The sequence below is a fragment of the Onychostruthus taczanowskii genome, unplaced genomic scaffold (genome assembly GCF_017590055.1).
Source record: "Onychostruthus taczanowskii isolate IOZ18803 unplaced genomic scaffold, ASM1759005v1 scaffold93, whole genome shotgun sequence".
NCBI classification, from domain to species: Eukaryota; Metazoa; Chordata; class Aves; order Passeriformes; family Passeridae; genus Onychostruthus; species Onychostruthus taczanowskii.
In genome coordinates this window covers 709,524-722,891 of record NW_024507324.1, presented here as the reverse complement: position 1 = coordinate 722,891, position 13,368 = coordinate 709,524, and positions in this window count along the sequence as shown.

Genomic DNA, 13,368 nt, shown 5'->3' with positions numbered 1-13,368 from the left:
CATCTTGCCAGCACAGTCACAACATAAAAACCTCATTTCTCAATTTTACTTTTGGGAACAGCAACCTGGCAGCAGCATGCTTATTTTTGGGCACAGGCCATTCTTTTAGTCTTTGGTCTGGTGCCTCTTCCAGCACTTTCAGAGACATGTTTCAATTCTTGTTTCATTCATGCAAAAATGCAAAATTTCTTACAAAACTCTACAGGCAGAGATTAGAGCATGGTCAGACAACCAGCAAGTAGTGATCCTAGAAATATTTTGCAGGTTAACATAAATGTGAAGTTGCCAGTGGTTGACACACACAGAAAAAAAAATCCCAGACTCTCCAAGGGCATTCCCACAACTCCTGGCTCCCTCTGCTCATGCCAGGGATGAAGATGGATAAGCTCAGTCATACACATGCCCTAGCAGACGGATTTGCACAGAGGGATGCTCTCAGGGACAGATCTGCCTGGGGCTAGGGGAGAGCATTTGCAACTCCCAAAGCAACCACAAACTACAGTGTAGTCAGTACAAAGAGAGCACCAGAGTGGAAGCAGGCTGAGACAGGACAGAATAAAAGGAGGAGGAAGTGTCTATTCCTCCTGATTGCAAAAAGGAAGATATTATAATCAAGCACACACATCTGGCAGGTGCAAACCAGAACCTAGCAATGTTTGCTTTTTAATCCATTTCTCTACAGGAAAAGTAAACACAACATTTCTAACTCTATTTGCCCACAGTAGCTCAGCTGGCATTCCTGTGTGGCCATCCAAAAGCCCTTGATTCCAGATACTGTTGCCTCCTGTACATGGCTTTCTGTGTCCTATTGCCATAGCTTGGCATCAATGTCAGTAAACAGTCGATTCAAAGCCAGGACTGGAACCTTCATGCAAACATGAAAGTGAGAGCTGGAGTGCTCTGAGTGAGGAGGGAACACAGCCTTTCCCAGAGGGATGTGGGACAGAACCAGGGGATTAAACCAATGCAGAAGGACAAAGTGATAAACAACAGTTGTTTATGGGGAAGTTTCAAACAATAAATCTATATATTTGTTTGTTGCAACCAGGTATTGGCTTTTCAAGGCTAGGTTTTGGCAGCAGGGAGGCAACAAGGGATGGCTTCTGTGAGAAGTTTGTAAGAGCTTGCCTTGTGTCCCATACAGCCAGTCAGCTCCAAGATGGACATATCATTGGTCAAGGCTGAGCTCATCAGCAATGGCAAACCTTGGGGATTATGTATTTAGGAAGAAAGGGAAAAAAACCTGTGCAACCAACTGCAGCAGGAGAGAGCAGTGAAAATAAATGTGCGGAACAGACCTGCCAACAGATGTCAGTGAAGGAGGGGGAGGAGGTGGCCCAGGCACCAGAGCAGAGATTCCAGTGATGAAGACCACAGTGAGGCAGCTGTGACCCTGCAGCCCATGAAGGTCCATGGAGGAGGAGACCTCTACCCTGCCCATGCAGGAGTCCCACTCTGGAGCAGGTGGATGCCTGATAGAAGGCTGTAGCCCAGTAGGAAGCCTGTTTTAAAGCGTGTTTTCTGGCAGAACTTATGACTCTGTGGGAGACCCGCAGAAGCGTAGCCTGTTCCTAAAGGACTGGACCATGTGGAACGAAACCACACTGGAGCAGTTCACAAAGAGCTGTAGCCTGTGGGAATGACACATGCTGGAGAAGTTTGTGGAGGATTGTCTCTTGTGGAGCAGGGGAAGGGTAGGAGGAGTACTCAGCACTCCCCCTGAGGAGGAAAGTGCAGCAGAGACGAGTGATGAACTGATCACAACCCCCATTCCCCCAGACCCTGGTGGGGAGAAGGTAGAGAAAATCAGGAGTAAGGTTAAGGCCAGTAAGAAGGGAGGCGTGGGATGAAAGTGTTTTAAGACTTATCTTTTATTTCTCATTATCCTGCTCCAATTTGATTGGCAATAAACTACATGAATTTTCCCTTGATTCTGTTTTGTCTGGGACAGTAATTGCAGACTGATCCCTCCCTACCCTTCCTTATCTTGACCTACAAGCCTTTCAACATTCTTTCTCTCCAGCTTAGGAGGAGCATGATAGAGTGAATTTGGTAGGCACTGGGCATCCAACCGGAGTCCAAAAAGGGAGGCTTGCAGGGTAGGGTTTTTTTTGAGAGCCAGAGCAACAAAGCCATCTAATATTTTCGTTGTTAGTAGTGATTTTCCCTGAATTATCTCAGTATTGTTTCTGTATACCCAAACCTACTGTCACTTTTTCAGAACCACATTTAGCTTTTCCTAGTTTGATAAATTCACCTGACAGCCCTACAGTTTTTATTTATTTAGAAAACAAATACACACACAAAACCATTTAAAAAAATCTCCCCGTAAACACAAAACAAGCAAACAGAGACACAAAAATAAGACTGGGAATAATGATGTATTTTTAGGTATCATTCTTCACACTGCATCAGTTCAGATTAATTTGGACCAAAGACAAAAGAGAATACAAAACAAAGGGCCAAAGGGGGAACTTATAGAAAAGCCAACTCACACAGGACTTTTTCCTCTAGGAAAATGGAGGAAAATGTGGACTTGCTTGATTTCTCTTCTGAGAAGCAGTAGCACACACTGATAATTACTTTGTCATTGTAATTATATCTGGCAAACCCCACATTCATTAAGTAACCTTCAGCAATAAACTTGAAAAAGCATTTTTTTCAGCAAGCTATCAACATAAAAACCATGAAGAACTGTAAAAGGCAACTCATCTGATTTTGCACAGCACATTTTCTTTTCCCCTAAGCATTTGATTAATGTGCTGCTTCTGCTCAATTTTGCTTTCTGCAGCAGGGTTGCTGCTGGATTCCCTACCATCTAGTTTACTTAATATCGTTGGGACATTTCCTATAGCTCTCCAGGAATGCCATAATTGTAGGAAGAATATTAACTTGTCACTACCAGTCATAATATTTTCTGCAGCAGGCATCACTAACTTGGCTCAAGTACAAAGTAACATCAGACTTAACAAAATTCTCACTTCTAGGTTGGGAGAGAAGCAGCAACATGGTGTGTTAGAAAATATTAGTTTCTTGAATTGTGGAGCAGTATAGCTCCCCACCACCTGTCCCTTGATTCCCCGTCTGGATACAGTTCACCTCTGGAGAGGCCCCGCTATTTGACAGCCACATAAACCTGCAGTCCCTCCAGTCATTGGCAATCTTAGTGGGAAGCAAAACAGCAGCAAACCCTCATCCATCTATTTAAAATAAACCAAGCAAGGAAGCAAGCAAACAAACAGGAAAATCAAAGCAAAACACCAATAGTCAAGTGTTGTATTGTACTAAATAGTTATTTAGTTATTTGCACTGGGTGTTTGGCAGACACGGATTCTTACCATCAAGACAGACCTTCCTCCCCTTTCTCCAACATGGCCTGAAGTCAGTGCCCTTTCGAAACAGGAGCAAGTGACCACACACAACCCTCCCCCTTAGTTTTAGCTCAATCACTACACTTGTGCACTGGTGGTTGGGATGCACCAGTGATGATCCAAGGGCATTTCAAATCCTCACACTTTTCTGTGCAGGCTCAGGCTCTCCATTCAGCCCAGTGACTGAGAAACCTCACCACCACAGCCACCTTCACCCCTTCACCTCTACCTCCACAATCAGTTCCAGCACCACAAACATCTGCACCACCTGGTGTCACCTCACCCACCTCTGCTCTGCCAGAGCAGAGACTGTTGATGTCTAAGCCACGCCTGGCTGCAGGCCCCAATTCCACCGTGTTTTACCAGAAGACTTGGGTCAATCTTTTCCATCCTGGAGAATGGTGTTTTTGGGATTAGGCTGTTTTCTAGATGCAGACTGACTCCTTAGGCTAATACCCAGAGATATCTCCCAGGCTGGAGATGCCTGCCGATCTCTGTCTCGAGAGCTGGTTAACTCTGCATCACTGTGCTTCACACGGGCAGTGAGTCAGCAATGGGGCTCAGCTGTGTGGGACTCACTACCTTGCACCTGAGCTGCAGGTCCTCCAACCTCTCAGCTCCATCCTTTGCCATCTTCCACTTCAGTTTCAAGGAGGAGAAGTAAATCATCCACTCCAGCTAATGAAGTTCAATCTCCCAGAGAGTTCCAGGGTAAGAGCTATTGTGTAAAAAGAGATAGTAGCAAAACCCACTTCAGCCTCCTTTGACTGCACAGTAAAAAGTCCTGCCAAGTGCTTTGAGGGGGCAAAAACCTCAGTAACACGTTAGTTCAAGGACTGTGAAGAAGCATGTCCCAGCATCCTCAGACACACCTTGAATATAAGGCTTCCTTCTGCTTTTTTGGCATCTATATTGTTTAAACTGGGTCTAAACACGAGGATTAAATGGGGAGCTAAAGGAGATGGCAATTTAGCAAACCCTGATGTTTCTTATCAGACACAGGAGAGCTGAGTTGCTGCTCAGCCACCCCTCACTGCCACATCCCTCCATCATCAAGCGAGTCACGTTTAGCCTGGCTAATTGTGGGCAGGCTGAAGGCACCAAGCTTAGCCCCCATCTGATGATCTGAGATATTTTCTTCACTGCTTTGTTGCTCTAGGGCCCCAATAATATGCACAGGGTTCTGGGTCCCTATCTGGGGACCAAATGATGAAAAATTAAGTCCTGTATTTACTATTTTTAGGTACATAAATTCTTTATTGGACCTAAATCTCAGAGCTATACTGAAAGAAGGCATCAATTATTAAATCTCACTTCAGTAATTAGTCTTTCATGTTAGCTGAAAAGCTTAGCTTTCCTTCATTTGATCAGAGGTCTCTGTCTCTGTCATTTCAGATTTATTTATGTCAAGCTTGATCTTTTAAACTTGAAGACTTATGAATTAGAAGGAAAATGTTATTTAAAATAATAAAAGTGAGGGCTAGAAGTTATTCTGATGTATACTAATGAACTGTATATTTTATTCCACAAAAACCCCAAACCAGTAGTTGACAGGTGCTTTTACATACTGTAAGAATTCAGCTGCACAGAGGTCACTTAAAAATGGGACAAGACTAAATAGATCAGTGCCATCACATGATATTCCAGCCTCATCTCTTGTGCTCGTCATCTCCATGTGACTTGCAAAGCAAAATTTAGACATACTGTGTCCTTTCTTTTGTGAGTCTTAGATACATAAAGATTGCCTTAGAAAGTGTTTTCTCAGGGTGGGTGTTTTATTTTTTTCATTTAGTCAAGTGATACCATGACCTTTTTTTCCCCTCTATGGGCTTGAAGGCTTTGATGACATTTTCAGGTGGTGTGAGGAGTGACATTGGAGAAGGATGAAGATAAAGCTGAGTTCCTCCCCTTCACCCACTTCCTTTTCCTAGCTTAATTTATTAAAAGAAAACCCAAAACCAAAACCCTCATCTGTCAGCTCATCTATGCTCCTACATATGGAATAAACCAAGAGTGACAAAGATAGGACAAGCACTACCTTGGGCGGAAAAAGCATCTTTAGTTGGTTTGGCTGCTCTGCAGAATGAAGAACCTCAAAAGAACATTGAGGCAGCCGTTCCCTCACCTCCAGGCAGCTCAGGACACTCACTGTCACTCATTCAGAAATTTGCCAGTTGAATCAGCAAATCTCCCAGAAACTCGGGTGATTGGAGGTGCCACAGTAAGGTGACTATTCTGCTCCCAGCCTGAATTTATGTTTGTCACTGTGATACACAGGGTACATCTTTCCAGAACAGAGCCAGCAGAGGAGGTCTGAAGGGAACAGAGGTTGCACAGCTTAGAACAGCTCCAGTTCAGTGCCCCTTCACCACAGGGATTGGCTGCAAGCTGTACACAGCAGCTTTTGGCCCTTCTGCCACTCAGCTACAGGGACAGTGAGCTGAGGTGGCTGCAGGTCCCCCACTGACCTGAAAGCCACTTGGGTTTTTTAGATTTGATTGCCAAGCTGAATGAACATTTGGGCAGATTAGTGATGTCATTACACTTAATTGCACTGGTATTAAGCTCCCACTCACTGCACAAATTGTGCTTTTGCAATTATTAAACCTTGTTGTTAGTTTAGAGCAAAGCCTTTCCTGCAATATCCTCACTCTCCCACTTTTTTCTGAGGACAATATCTCTCTGTGGGTTATTGGAGCAGAAGCAGTTGTGATATTTATATGCAAGGCTCAACTGCACATACAAGTGAGAAGAAACTGCAAGAAAATACTTTTGTTGGTATTGCCCTTATTCAGAAACTACACAATAGCATAATTTCAAAAATAGGATCAAAGAAAATGGTTGGAAAGACATGTTAACAACACTTTTCATCCAAATTTTAGAACCCTGGAGAAGCACACAGCATTGAAATTCTCTCCACAATCATTGTGTTCTGGTTTTTTTGCCCAATCCTTCCCTTCCTTTGGGTAGTAACTGCCCTGTTTTCCGCTACCTCAGGAGGAGACTGGAAGACAGAGTTGGTCAAAGAGGTATAGAAATGAGACTGTAGCCTCACATTCTGCTCAGATGGAAAGACATCCATTTAAATAACTGCTTCCTGTGAGAAGACTCTCATGTTGCCTTTAGTGACAGCTTATTTGACATGAAAAACAGGACTCTGCCTCCTGGGCTTTTGATTCTTGGAGGCAACACTGAAAGCAAGACTCTCCTTTTATATTTTCTCTTGTGTATTTTTTTTTTTATTTCATGTATCTGCCAATGGATTCAGATTTTTCACCCCTGAAGCACTCCACCAATCCTGCTACCTCATGTATCAAGCAGATTCATGTCCAGCATTCAGCTGAAATTTGGCAGCACAGCTTTTATTAAATTAATAATTGCTGTCATCTTCCATGAAAGGGAATATGGAGGTAACCATTGCTCCAGCATGGCTCCACAGTCTGTTCCTCTTCATGTACTTTTCAGGAGTCTGTACTCAAAGGTTTGCCTATTCTGAAGAAAAATTAGGTATTTTACAAGTGCTGGTTTCCAGTCTAACATTAGGAAGTTGCAGTGAGCCAGCAGTTCTGCTCAGGGGAAAAGTCCAAACCCCAAGTGCTGGTTTTAATTTTACATGCCTGTCATTACGATGACTAGACAGATGTTTAGAGTGCTCTCAAATAAACCTTACAACTAAAATTTACATACTTATCTGTGCTTCCCATACTTCTCACTACTATTTATTTATTACATGGCACAAATCTTTCCCAGTAAACTGCATTAGTTAAGAATTATAGCATCATCCTAATTCCATGAACACACAGTAATTTTTTTAATATCCTCATTCAAAAAGATTTCTTCTATAAGCAATAATTTTCCTTTTTTCAGAGTTACCCTGCACTTCACTAGATGTACAAGGCAATAAACAAACCAAGGAATCAAGGGAATATGAGAAGTTCCTGGGAGTCTGCATGGTGGGGGTATTCAAAATTACTAATTTGCCTTGCCACAAGAGAGAAATGAGACATTTTAGTATCTAAGCCAGTGAAAAGATAACAACTGTATGATCACATCATGAATCTGCATTTCTACAGTATGAACGAGCCATGAACAAAGGACCTCTTTGGGCAGGCCAGAGAGTGGAGCAGAGGGCAAAGAGGTAACTCTTGTCTCCAAATCCCCGGATAAGAAAAGGATTCAGAGAGATATGGAATATCTCAGCAAAATAGAAACAAAATGAGTGACCACAACAAATTTGCTCTGGGCATGCCAGCAGCCATAAAGGACACTTTCTTTTTACCACTGTAAAAGGGAATTTTTTAGAGATTGAATAAAAGAGGATAAAATACTTGTAGAGAGTTTTTTCTCAAGCACAGAGGGAAGAATGTGCTGGAACTCAGACCCTGAGGTCAGCTCAGTTGGTTAGACCATGCTGCTAATAACACACACAGCAGTGGGTTCCATCCCCAGATGCAACACCCACTTAAGAAATTACCTTGATTTCTGGTAATCCCTGTAGTCCCTGTGGGTCCCTTCCAACTCAGAATATTCTGTCATTATATAATCTGCAACAGTAAAAAGAAAACAAAAAAAACAAATCCAGAATGCTTTCCATGTTAGTTTTTTTGTTGTTATTGTTTGATTGGTTGTTTTGTTTTTGGTTTTTTAAAGAGACATCCCAATTCAATTGTTACCTATGCTAAAAAAGTTAATCTTTCTGCTCCCTGAGTAAGCCCCAAACTGGAATAGAGCACACAAACCTAACTCTCAAATTCCTCTCTCTCTGCTCAACAACACAAAAAATGTAAAATAAAATGGGAAAAAGGGAAAGATGGAAAAAGTCACATTAGGGTGGGGGGATATTGCTAGAAAATACTGAGGAAACAATGAAGCTGCCACTGTTGGACTGTTTTGGTTTTGGGTTTTGTTCAGGGATTCTTGTAAGGAATTGTCAGGGTAGTGATTTTTAATTCTGGTGTTTATCATTGTCTGTAAGATGTCAAAGAAATACAAAATCAGGTGTAAAGGACCTGACTTTAGAGTACCCTGATTTTTCATGCCGATTTGTAATAATACCTCGCCTCAGGTATAGCTCAAATACAGACAGGCCACCAAAAGCCCCCAAGATAATAACTGTCTCCAAAAAACTGCTATTATTTCTTTGAAATCATTTTTAGGTTCTTTATTTCTGAGTTAGTGGAGGCTTACAGACAGTTTCAAACCCAAGCTATATATCTGCAGAGATGAGACAGCACTTCAATTGTCAAAGTATGTCTCTCACATAGCTCCCAAATACCACACGTGGAGAAAAGGACACTTGAGAACTCGATATAATCACCACAGCTGTCCCCATGGTTCAGGTTAGTGTCCCCTGTCTTCCTCTTCTTCTAACTGGCTTCAAAAAGGAGGTTTTTTGCTGCTAAATTACCGAACTGACAGGCAGACAAGCTGGAAGAGGTAGGAAAGCAGCTCCGTGCTTGTTGCATGCAATCCCAACAGCTCCCTTAGGTACTGTGAGGCATGGCAGCCCCATGCTGGTCTGCACATGATCGTATCATGCTATGGTCTCCACAATAACATGCATTTTTTTCAACATTTCTGGCATATTAATTGGGAAAACACTAGTCAGAAGCTTATTCCTTCTTAATCATTTCTCACGCATGTTTTTCACAAATAGCTCTTTTTCACCTACACTGGAGAATGTTTTTTAACTTCTAATAGGACCAAAATGTGCAAACCAGAGGCAAACAGCACATAAATTTGCTTCAACGAGTTACATTTAATATGCAAGATGCCACATTAAAATGTATGAAGTCTTTTAACTCTAGCCCACAGACAAACAGAAACAACAAGAAAAATAATGAAAGGAAAATATCCTGACTTATCTTTGTCGCTACTGGTGCATTTCTGTACTCTCGTTTTCCTGCTTAGGAAACAGTCTTTGGATTTGTTAGAGAAAACAAGAAAGGTTTATGGTGTGCTCTGTAGTTAAGGGCTTTACATGTTCTCCAATGGAATCCTTTACTCTTGGAGCAGGCATCTCTGTTAAAGGACAGTAAGTATGGAGCAATGTGCAAATGCAGCCTTTTTATACTCACATTAAAAATTTCTTTTCTAAACCTGATTCCATGATCACCAATCAGCAGCTTGAATTTGGAGGAATGTTTTAATTTCTAACTCTTAAGGAATGGTTTTCTTGTAGTTTCTGCCTACACAAGCAGAAACCACTTCCACTGCTAAGGCTGTGCTAGTCTTGCTCATTTAGAGACAAGCCAAGCTCAAAAGCAGCATGCAGCTGCAGTGATGAAACAAAACTGCAGCTTCTGCTCTTATCTTGGTAGAGCAAATAGGAATCCATTTTTCCAAAAACATTTCTCTACATAAAACAGTTTTAAGGACTTCATATTAGCCAAAGTGAAATTGTTCCAGCATTCAGGTGTGTTCTGCCTCTTCCCAAAGGACGAGAAGTTATTCCAACAACAGCCCAACCCATCTCTTCTTACTCCACCTGTGCTACACGAGCAAGAGAAAGAGAACCCCTGTGAAGACACCCCACCACTGCCAGTCAAGTGGCACCCAGGAAGGTACAGTGCCTCTACAGCTGGGGCACATTCAGAGCTTGCAAAAGAGCAAAAGCACAGTGATATAATGCAGGCTACACTCTGACTCTCTCCTAATAGTCCCTGAGGACACTCAGAAATGAAAAGGTCTTTGTGTCTGTACCACCTCCACTTGATGAAGTACAATGGTACATGACATGTTACTCCCACTTTCACTTCTCAAAGCAGAGCCTAATTTTTTATGCTTCTTTTTGCTACAAACCACTGTGGTATTCTCTATCAAAAAACCATTCAGACTTTGTGACTTATCAGTCTGCAGCTCAGAAGGGCCCAGACTGCAACTCTCAGGCTATTATTCTGTCCAAATGTGCAATATGATTCCTTCAAATCTGTAAATTCCTTCTCTTCTGTTACAGAACAAGCAAGGTGACAAATGGTTCTGAATGCCAATACATTACAGAGAAGGGTATGCTAACTACAGCTGGGATAATTAAAGTGGAACCTCTCTTCATCACATTACATACCATATCTAGTGGGCTTTGCATGCTTGAGTGCATGAATACTGAATACTATAATTTTGCAGAAAAAGCAAGATCCACACAAAACAGAAGCAGACCTGTCACTGGTATAAAAGTCAAAATCAGCAGTACAATGATGTATTCTCTCATGTTCCCGTAAGAAAGTTTTCAATATATATGTTCACTTTTCTAGTCACTCAGCAAGGTTAGTATCAGTAACCCCTGATCCCAACAGGACTAAAATACATCTTTCACAGCAAGTGCATTGCTTCAGCAAAACTTCTCAGGACACCCTGTTTAATTTGAAGGATAAAATTAGTAGTGAAAGAAAAAGAAATGGAGCCAACACTAAACTGCTGTTTCAGGAGTCATTTCAGGCTGTTGATTAACTTCTGAAGAATATTGTTATTTATTGCTAAAGACAAATAGTGTATTCCCATCAGGATCTCTTTTATACATTGTGCTATATGCCTTTCTCTGAAGGATGAAGGTCTGGTTGCATATAATTAGTCTTGAGAATTAGCTATTATTAACAATTGAATTAACACAGTCAATCCTTCTAAAGGAGTTTCTCACTAAGTAGATTTGTTTGCCAAAGTCAAACTAGAGAGGTCTATATAAACACTCTTGTGACATTCCCAGAAAAATCAGTGCACCCAGAGAATTTAATGGATGCTACTACTTTAGTAACAGTGCGGGCAGAGCAGAATACCTTCATTTTAGCCACTAAGAATTCTCATACCAGCAGCCAGTCATAGTGTATTGATCACAAACCATGGAGATGAGTTGCTTTCTTCATAATTATCTGTCTCCAGCAACTATGGTAGGAAAACAGCTAATATTCAGAAATAACTAAACCGGGCAATCAATATGGTATTATTTATTACATCACCAGTGCTGATAGACTGTTATAATTCATAAAAACATGTGAAGTTTATTGATTTTCTAAGATACTGACTTAAAATTGAGCTATATTTTCAAATCACTGCGTTTATATGAAACTATAGTCATTATAGCAAAGTGGATTTTTTAGACAATTTAAGATGCAACAATGTCAATACATATTAAAGGCACAAATATATCCAGGTTCAGAACATAAAGCTGCATATGCTACTATATCAGTTGTTATGCATGAAGGGGACTTCTTGTTCTACAATAAGTAATGTACTTGTTTACAACCCTATTCAATATATTCCTCTGAAAGTTCATAAAAGCATGATAAACAATGGCTCAAGATTGAAAAACTCAGGTTTTCCAAGTGCAATAAAACTATACCTGTCGATTCTCACAATGGCTCTTTACAATTGTAACAATAATTTGGCAAAGCAGAGAATGCTTGTTCAAATGAAAAAGCTGACATTTTTAATTTCCATGTAGCTCAACAGCTTGTTATTTCCAATAATACTAAATCAGCATCAGCATCTTGTCTACTTTTCCCAAAAGGAACACTTTATTCACTATAAGGTTATGTTGTTCATTTAAATCTGCAGGGCAACAGAAATAATTATTTTTTTTAAATGATGAAATAATTAACTCTGGAAGTCAGGAAAAATGTGTATTTCTCCATATGTATAAAATCCTTTCAAACAGTACTGCTAGGTAGGAAAGAAAAGTTAACTACCACAGAACTCTATGACAGGAATTTATTAGAAGCATTACTGCTGTATTTCAACACTGTAGGTACTTTCTCTGACAGGAAAATCTCCTTCCCAGGAATTAGTTATAAGTGTACATCGACTTTTGATGTGCATGTAGATTTGACTTTGCTTTTGAAAGCAGAGCAGCCTCCTTTTTTCTGCAGGGTGTGTTGTGTTCCCCTTTAGAGGTCATTGGTGTAGGAATAATGCTGGAGGAGGAAGAACTCCAAACAAATGTTCAGATCTCCCATCTGCCATCCTGGTCTCACAGTGTGATCTAAGGAAGGTCCACATCAGGTCAAGTGTGGAAACTTTAGGTGTTCAGCTTTTCTGTGGGTTTCTGTTACCCTCAAGCTTTCCTTCTATGGAATCAGGAAGGGTGGAGAGAGAGAGAGACACGGCTGGGATGCTCATGAGATTCTGCAAGCTTCTGGGTTTGATCCTTCCATGCTTTTCACTGCTCTGACAGTAGCATCTCAAGGTTTCCAAAATATTAGAAAAAAGGGGAGAGGCAGCTTGGGGCTACAAAGCACATGGAGGGGATGCCAAAGAAAGTTCTTGCCAAGTACTCAAGCAAGAATGGGGCATGGTACAAATTCTCTGCAACTTCATCTCCCCGGCTGTCATACAGGGCTACCCAAAAATTGAGGGTTTCATCAACATAGACACTTTAGCAGGTACAGCACACCAAAAAATACAAAGAAAAAAAATTACAAGATTACCACAGCCAACAACAAACAATACAGATCACCTCTAGCTACCCCTTCAAGAGATTTCAAATTGGTGTTTTAAATGAAGTGTTTACTGTAATACTGAGAAATAAATTGTTCTGTTAGGTAGCATGTGTCTTTATAGATTCTTATGTGCCACAATTTGTCTCTCATCCAGAAGGCATCTTTCCAATGTGTTTTTTTTTTGTTTTTTCAATATTAAAGAAAAGAGCCCCTTACCATTTCCACAAGCTTGCTTAAGTACCAAGCATATTAGCAGTCTGAAATATTTTCATGTATGGGTGATAGAGAAAAAGGTACAAATGGATCCTAATTCATGCTTAGGTAGCTCCATTTTTGGAAGGGAAAATGAGCTATGCAAAATTTCCTGAGGCAAGAAAAATAGGTTTTTCAATACAAAAGTCTGCTCTTATGGGAATAATGAGAACAACCTTTGAGTTCCTGAAATATTATAAATTAACTGAGCCATCCTCAGACTTTGTGGTCTATTAAGGTATGTGGAGAGGGAAGAAAAGATTTTCCAATAACTTTAATGACACTGGACATGTTTCGATCATGATACGCATATCTAA